This window comes from Bos javanicus, chromosome 3 (assembly GCF_032452875.1).
Source record: "Bos javanicus breed banteng chromosome 3, ARS-OSU_banteng_1.0, whole genome shotgun sequence".
NCBI classification, from domain to species: domain Eukaryota; kingdom Metazoa; phylum Chordata; class Mammalia; order Artiodactyla; family Bovidae; genus Bos; species Bos javanicus.
This window is the reverse complement of record NC_083870.1, coordinates 45,838,431-45,847,331: the sequence shown is the minus strand read 5'-3', so window position 1 is coordinate 45,847,331 and position 8,901 is coordinate 45,838,431. Positions and strand designations below refer to the sequence as shown.

The 8,901-nt window shown below is 35.8% G+C and overlaps 1 protein-coding gene across 3 annotated transcripts in view; it reads right to left on the bottom strand.

Moving 5' to 3' along the window:
* The window catches only part of DPYD (dihydropyrimidine dehydrogenase), a 930,948-nt gene that overhangs the window by 847,888 nt on the left and 74,159 nt on the right, over positions 1-8,901 (bottom strand). The window lies entirely within an intron of this gene.

Sequence of the window (8,901 nt, the reverse complement as noted above, 5' to 3'; positions counted from 1 at the left end):
TGGAAAACTCAGCAGTGGCCATAGGACTGAAAACGGTCAGTTTTCATTCCAATCCCAAAGAAAGGCAATGACAAAGAATGCTCAAACTACCGCTAAATTGCACTCATCTCACACGCTAGTAAAGTGATGCTCAAAATTCTCAAAGCCAGGCTTCAACAGTACGTGAACCAAGAACTTCCAGATGTTCAAGCTGGATTTCGAAAAGGCAGAGGAACAAGAGATCAAATTGCTAACATCCATTGGGTCACTGAAAAGGCAAGAGAATTCCAGAAAAAACATGTACTTCTGCTTTATTAACTACACCAAATCCTTTAACTGTGTGGATCACAACAAACTGTGGAAAATTCTTCAAGACACGGGAATACCAGACCACCTGATCTGCCTCCTGAGAAATCTGTATGCAGGTCAAGAAGCAACAGTTAGAACTGGACCTGGAACAACAGACTGGTTCCAAATCAGGAAAGGAGTACATCAAAGTTGTACACTGTCACCCTGCTTATTTAACTTATATGCAGAGTACATCATGTGAAATGCCAGGCTGGATGAAGCACAAGCTGAAATCAAGATTGCTGGGAGAAATATCAATAACTTCAGATATGAATATAATACCACGCTTATGGCTAATAGTGAAGAGGAACTAAAGAGCCTATTGATGAAAGTGAAAGAGAAGAATGCAAAAGTTGGCTTCAAATTCACCATTCAAAAAATGAAAATCATGGCATCCAGTCCCATCATTTCATGGCAAATAGATGCAGAGACAATGGAAACAGTGAGAGACTTTATTTTCCTGGGTTCCAAAATCACTGCAGACGGTGACTGCAGCCATGAAGTTAAAAGACACTCGCTCCTTGAAAGAAAAGCTATGACCAACCTAGACAGTATATTAAAAAGCAGAGAAATTGCCTTGATGACAAAGGTCCGCCTCGTCAAAGCTATAGTTTTTCCAGTAGTCATGTATAGATGTGACAGTTGGACTATAAAGAAGGCCGAGCACCTAAGAATTGATGCTTTTGAGCTGCGATGTTAGAGAAAACTCTTAAGAGTCCCTTGGACTACAAGGAGATCAAACCAGTCAGTCCTAAAGTAAATAAGTCCTGAGTATTCATTTGAATGACTGATGCTGAAGCTGAAACTCTAATACTTTGGCCACTTGATGCAAAGAGCCAACCCATTAGAGAAGATCCTGATGCTGCAAAAGATTGAAGGCAGGAGAAGGGGATGACAGAAAACGAGATGGTTGCATGGCATCACTGACTAAATATACATGATTTTGAGCAAGCTCCAGGGGATGGTAAAGGAAGTAAAGTCTGGTGCAGTGTAGTTCATGAGGTCCATGAGGTCACAAAGAGTTGGACATGACTGAGCGACCGAACAACAAATAATCCCATATTTTGTAAAAATCTAGAAGTATACGACTTCACAATAACTAAGACTGAAATAACACACCAAAATATTTGTGAGCTTATTTCTGAGGGGTAGGATTTCAAGTGATCCCATTTTTCTGTGTTCTGTGTATTTCCTAAAATTCTCTACATTATCAAAAATTCTTTAATAGCTAACTCTGAGGTTTTTTTCAGTGCCAGATATTGTTCTAAGTTCTTTTATGTCTTAATTTTTTAAAACCCTATCATCTCCCTTTAAAAGAGCCATTATTAAATTTATTTTTTTTCAGATTGGTGAAGTGTTGTAAAGGAGTTAAATAACTTGCCTAAAGTTTCCTAGGTAGAAACTGACAGCACTCAGATCTGAACCTTACAAGTATGGTATCAGGACCTGAGCTATACACTAAGCATTCCACAAATAAGAACAGAACTATCTTCTATAATTCTCAAAGCATTATAATAGCTATATTAAAAATTAAAAGGAACAAACTTGATGAATATAAAGACTGTCATGCTTGCATTTATCACCAAGCTCAGTTCTATGTCCATGCATATTTACAGGGAAAAAAATAGACAAATATTCAGTAGAAATGTTTGAATAAAGCTTTTCTTAAAGAGAGGAGTCTCCTCCAAACTTTTAATTTTGTGACTTTCCTTTAACAACAACAAAAAATCACTTGTTCTCGTTGTCCTCAGGAGCACTAAGAAATTTCCTGCCTGAGAAGTAAATGACTGAGGGGAAAAATTACAGACCATTATGGCATGCTAATAATCCAAATTAGATAAACAAACACAAGCAATGGAAAGGAAGAAAGAGCAAATGCATTCAGCAGAGAATGGTGATAAAGCGTAATGGACAGCTCATTCTCCACAGTTAAAATTGCACAAGCTGAGCTGTCTAAGGGAAATGAGTCATCTGATTTTCAAGTTATAAGGGAATCTTACACAATATTTTGAGTTTGAAAAGCTAACACTGCAGGCAATTGAAGTAGACCTCCAAATATCTGATTAAAGTCATACGCGATTACAACTGATACAGAACATTTTCCTCTCTTACAAATGGTAAAATGCATGGTAAATTTCCAGTTTTCTCTGTTACTTAAATTCCAAAGTAGGTATTAATTAATGAAGTAAGTTAAGGTTAATTAAAATTTTAGTTATGAAAATGAAGTTTAAAACTCTCTATTAGGACATTATTCACTTCTACAGTGCTTCTTCTCCATGCCAGGCTTCAGTAGTACCTGAACCATGAACTTCCAGATGCTCAAGCTGATTTTAAAAAAGGCAGAGGAACCAGAGATCAAATTGCCAACATCCGCTGGATCATCGAAAAGGCAAGAGAGTTCCAGAAAAACATCTATTTCTGCTTTATTGACTATGCCAAACCCTTTGACTGTGTGGGTCACAATAAACTGTGGAAAGTTCTGAAAGAGATGGGAATCCCAGACCACCTGAACTGCCTCTTGAGAAACCTGTATGCAGGTCGGGAAGCAACAGTTAGAACTGGACATATATATATACATATATTTACACTATTTTACAGAAAGTTTCTGACCCTAAATCAAAATTAGATATTTAACCCTAGTCCACAAAACTCTGCAAATATCAAACCAGACCATACCTACTTTTATAAATTTCACAGTGATTAATGGTGTCAGCAGCAAGGAAAAAAAATAATAATTAGGGGACAAACACATGAATATGAAAGCTTTCTATAATTTTACCTGTCTGTAGCTAAAAATTGTATGTCTATATGTGTGTGTGTTTGTACTTAATTCAGGTACACTAGAACTGCATACTGGAAAGAAACTGAGTTGTTAAAGTTTGCATATCTGAATCAGTCAGGAAGTATGGTTATAGGACTACTGAAGGAAAATGGATAAATGAAGAGGAAATTGGGCCAGTTTTAACAAACATTCAAGGATCAAAATTAGGAACTAAACTATCTGCTAGCTTCTTAAAATTAGTAATTCTCGTATTAAAAACTAATGCTCTATTTTCATTTTCTTTCTGTTTTCTCTTACTTATAATAATACTCACTAAGTATTATTATGACTTACATGGTGCTTTCTATGTGCAATAGGGTGTCACATTCGCTAACAATATTATTTTTATATGCTATTAGTATTATCAATATTAGTATAAATTAACATCATCTTCATTTTATAGATGAAGAAACTGAGCACCAGACAGTGGAAATAACCTTCCTAATATCAGGGAGCTAGCAATTTTCTTTCTTTTTTTTTTACAGAGCTAGTAATTTTCTAAACTCAGTTTTCCCATCTTTAAAATAGAACACAATATACTAAATGCAAAGAATTATAATAATTCTTATTCTTTATTCATGAATATGTTATCCAAATTGTAAAAGTAGAGTTATAGCCAATGAGCACTGAGCATCTGCATTTTCTAAAAGGTAATCTTCATTGAGAAACTGCTACACAGAACGGCAACTTTTTATTCATCTTACTGAAATTCAATGGATCTGATGCTCACACAGCAACCCTCTGATTATTATTTGACTTTCAGCAGAGTTCCTTTCTCAGTGGTGATGACATCTCAAATTAAATCAAGAACATAATTCTGATGATGACTTAATGCCCCATGTAGCTCAAACACAGGCAGAAAATAACATAGGCAGTTACTTTCCTCATTATAAATTAACAAACTGGTACACAGAAAGTTAGCAAGAACCAGTCCCATATATTCCCCTCAGAAATAACTTACCAGCTTATTAGTAAGAACCAAGTGTTCATCAATACCCACATCCCACAGTGCATTCTTTGTATCTTGACATCACCTACAGGCATATGTCTCCCTAAAACCCATTAATCCCATTCTGGATTAATGATTCCATAGAAGCACCTTCTAGCATTTGAGCATCTGTCTATCATGTTATTTCTCTTATATTACAGTTCTTTATTAATGGGTTTCTCTCTCTAACTTGACTAAGCATTCCTCTGTGTTTAAAAGTTCATGTATAACCCAGTGTTTGGTCAATAGTAGGTGCTCAATATCCACTTACTGGATTAATTAATGATTGATTTATATTTAATTCAACTCTTCAGGAACTTCTATGCTATTAGTTCAGTCCTGTGAAGTCTTCACAACTTTAGACTCAATAAAATTCTTGGGTATTGTCATACTTAAGTTTCTGAACTAGGTGAATCACTCTGAAAAGAATAATTAAGATTCTCCTGCCAAATGGGGTACATATGATGAGCAGTAACCTTTATAAAATTTCTGAGTACAATTTCAAGGCTCATTTTTTTCCTATCCAAGTATAAGACATACTATACCACACCCAGCCTAGAATCTAACCTAGAATACTATCTGAGTAAAAATGCTTAATAAATGTACTAAACTGTATAAATAAGTTAACAACCATCATTTATTTAACATTTAATTTTTTTTCAAAATATATTATACACAGTCTTCAGTTATCTTCAGAATACACTTTTATTATAAGGTGGACATAAAGGATGTCATCAGATACTAAGAAAGCATCAGAAAACACGTGAGTCACATGCCTCATCTAAAATTGAGTAATTGGCATGAATAGTCTATTTCCATCTTCCAGCAATGATTTGCTTTATGAAACTGTTTTCAAAATCCAAGTTATAAGAACAAACCAGGCCACATGGAAGCAAACATCTTATCCTCACACACACACACAAAATGTAAGCATAAAAGAATAACCGGAAATAATAAAGTTGGAAAAACATTCTTAATCACAATGTTTGGTTCTGGGAAAATATTCTAGAGGAAAGAACAAATTTATGATAAAATTAATCTGATTCAAGAAATTTGGAGGACTAGAATCAACTTTAAGAGAAATCAGATATAAGAACAAATCATTAAAAATATGTACACTTAAAAATCTTTAATAAACAGCTGGAAAGTTCCTTTTAGAAAAGACAGAAAAAAAATCTAAATGTAAAATATGTTAAGCTGGGAGCTGAAGTTCCAAGATAGTTTCAGTCTTTAGAAGACACATCAAAACATAGCCAATTTCATGTAGCTGCAATCAAACAGCCTTCAAAATACACCAGAAGAATTAAAACTTCAGATAACAGTAAACAGTGCATTAGATAAAAATTTCAATCTTCAGGGAAGGACAAAACTGCTTTCACAAGAAGCCAGAGAATGGAAAGGGAAAGGGAACAAACTTAGTAAACAAACTAAAACATTAGAAAACTCTAAAATGTGTATGAAACAATTTTTAAAATATAAAGAAAGATCAAGTTTTGGGTTGATCTACCTAAAAGTAAGGGTTTGGGTTTCTGCTCTTGGAGAAGGTAACATAGATAGGAACTGAATATAAAAAATGCATTAGATCCTAAGTGTCCATGAACAGATGAATGGATAAATAAGATGTGATACACACACACATACAAACACACACACACAGAGGACTAATACTCAACAATAAAAAGGAAATTTTGCCAATTTTGACAACACGGATGGCCCTGAAGGATATTATGCTTAGTGAAGTAAGTCAGACAGCAGAGGACAAATTATGTATGTTTTCATTTATATGTGGAGTCTAAAAAATAAAATAAATGAACAAATAAAACCGAAACAAATTCATGGACACAGAGAAAAAACTAGTGGTTTCTGAGCGGATAGGGATTAAGGTATACAGCATAGGAGATATAGTCAATATTTTCAGTAACTTTCTATAGAGTATAACCTATAAAAATATCAAATTACTATGTTGTACATTTGAAAATAACATAAAAATTTCACTCATCTATACTTCAATTAAAATGAATGCATTAGAAAACTGAGCCCTCTTAGAAGACGAATTAAAAGTCATTTTGAAGAAATTAATTGATGCAGCTATGTTACTTCTCTAACAATTCAATAAAAATAAATAAATGCTAACTAAGCTAACCGATGGAGAAGGAAAATGGCATCCTACTCCAGTACTCCTGCTGGAGAATCCCAGGGACAGAGGAGCCTGGTGGGCTGCTGTCTATTGGGTCGCACGGAGTCGGACACGATCGAAGCGACTTAGCAGCAGCAGCAGCAAGTTAACTGAAGGAGATAAGAAAATGTATGTACTTAAATGTTATATCAAAACTTTCCAAATCGGCAGTTTCATTTCAGTGAGAAACACACACATACACTCACTGAAAAGGAGATGGAAGCTTCAAGTTTTTCCTGAACTGAATTTTTAAAATGCATTTTCACAAAGTATCCAGTTTAGAGTGAATTTATTCCTTAAAGATAGAAGACAATCTTCCCAACAGAAATGGAAAGATCAGCCACACATTTAAAGAGACAGACATCTAAAAAATTATTGCCAAAGACTTTTAGAAAAAATATCAAAAAAATCATTGGCTACTATATAAGGCAACTTATTCTCCATCACAATAACTCAGATAAAAGATCTACTAGCCAAGGAAAAACCCTGATAACATAAGAAAACAAAATCCCTACACATTGGACAAATTATTAAGAAATCAAATATTCTGAAAAGTATACTGTTGTTCAGTTGCTCAGTCATGTCCAGCTCTTTGCAACCACAAGGACTGTACCACACCAGGCTTTTCAGTCTTTCACTATCTCCCAGAGTTTGCACAAACTCATGTCCATTGAGTCGGTTACGCCATCCAACCATCGCATCCTCTGCCACTCCATTCTCCTGCTGTCCTCAATCTTTCCCAGCATCAGGGTCTCTTCCAACAAATAAACTCTTCGTGTGAGATGGCCAAAGTAATGGAGCTTCGGCTTCGGCATCAGTCCTTCCAATGAATATGCAGAGTTGATTTCCTTTAGGATTGCCTGGTTGGATCTCCTTATAGACCAAGGGATACTCAAGAATCTTCTCCAGAACCATAATTTCAAAGCACCAATTCTTTGGCACTCAGCCTTCTTTATGGTCCAATTCTCACATCCATACACGCTTACTGGAAAAACCATAGCTTTGACTATACTAACATCCTCAATACTCCAAGTGGGGCACTTAACAGAGACCAAACAGGACTACCCGGAAATGCTCTAGATAAACAGATCTCTGAGGAAGGAGATCAAGTTATGATGTTGTCCAGATGCAGTTTCAACTCCAGAACAGACCAGATACCACCACCCCAGCCCAGGATTAAAGCCACATGAGCAGTCCTTCCATCAAGCCAACTCCCTTCTGACAAAGCAGGTCCTGCACAAGTTAAACTGACTTTTCACTGGTAGATGTTTTGGACCCTCTTTAGGCTCAAATCTCCCATTTGACTTGGAGTTGCTAGTCTAGACTCCAGTGGTCTATTTGCCAAAGGTCAGGTGTTACAGAGGGGTGCTCAGGGACAGGATTAAGAAGAGGAACTCTTGATCTTCCTCCAGTTCTGTAAAGTGCAAATGAACTTCCTGGAGCATCCAATCCCCTGAAGAAATTCCCTCACTCAGTACATCCTCCCCTGACAACAAAAGCGGTCTCTATGCCAAGCACTGAATTTTGTCTACTAATTACATAGCTTGAAAAATAGATGTGAATTTCCTAGTTCATCTGACGTTCCCACGAGCTCTTTCTGAAGATCCAGAAGATAGCAAGATGGTTTTCTTCTCCCTTTACTAAAGGAATTTTGATTTTTTTTCAAATTTTTACAATTAAAAGATATGACTCAAATGAAAGTTTCATAGGATTATGCTGCTGCTGCTGCTGCTAAGTCACTTCAGTCGTGTCTGACTCTGTGCGACCCCATAGACGGCAGCCCACCAGGCTCCCCCGTCCCTGGGATTCTCTAGGCAAGAACACTGGAGTGGGTTGCCATTTCCTTCTCCAATGCATGAAAGTGAAAAGTGAAAATGAAGTCGCTCAGTCGTGTCTGACTCTTAGCAATGCCATGGACTGCAGCCTACCAGGCTCCTTCGTCCATGGAATTTTCCAGGCAAGAGTACTAGGGTGGGGTGCCATTGCCTTCTCCCTCATAGGACTATAATCCATAGGAAAATGTTCTATAACTGTGCATAATTTAAATGTGAATAAGTAAATTGACTTCCTTTTATTCAACTTGTAGGTACTGTAATTTCAGTATTTTTGTTTTTAAATCTACTGAAATAATCCAGAAACACAGCAAGTATTTTTGTCTTTGTTCAATAATAAATGTGATTTGTCCCTTTTTTGTGGCTATTACTTCAGCGATTATGGAAACCTTATAGAATTACAATTCTTAGGATAAGGTTTTATATACAAAGTTTATTGAAAAGTGAACGTCATGGATACATTGCTTGTTTTCTTCTGTTTCTAGATGGTATAAAGGCAGTATTTCTGTTTTGCTGTTTTACAAGTCTTCCCTAACTTAACTGTAGTAAGAGTTTTACCAGGAATCTCCTGTGATAGAAACATTTGAAACTCAAACTTAAATCTATAACCAGCTATTAAATTCAATGTGTTGGTGAAAGTAGCAAGTTTATTAAAATAAACCTGGTTTAAAAAAATCTAAACTACCTAAAAATCTAGGCTTTGGGAAAGAAAAATAGACATTACTATCTAGTACTTCAAATAAGAATTATCAAATCT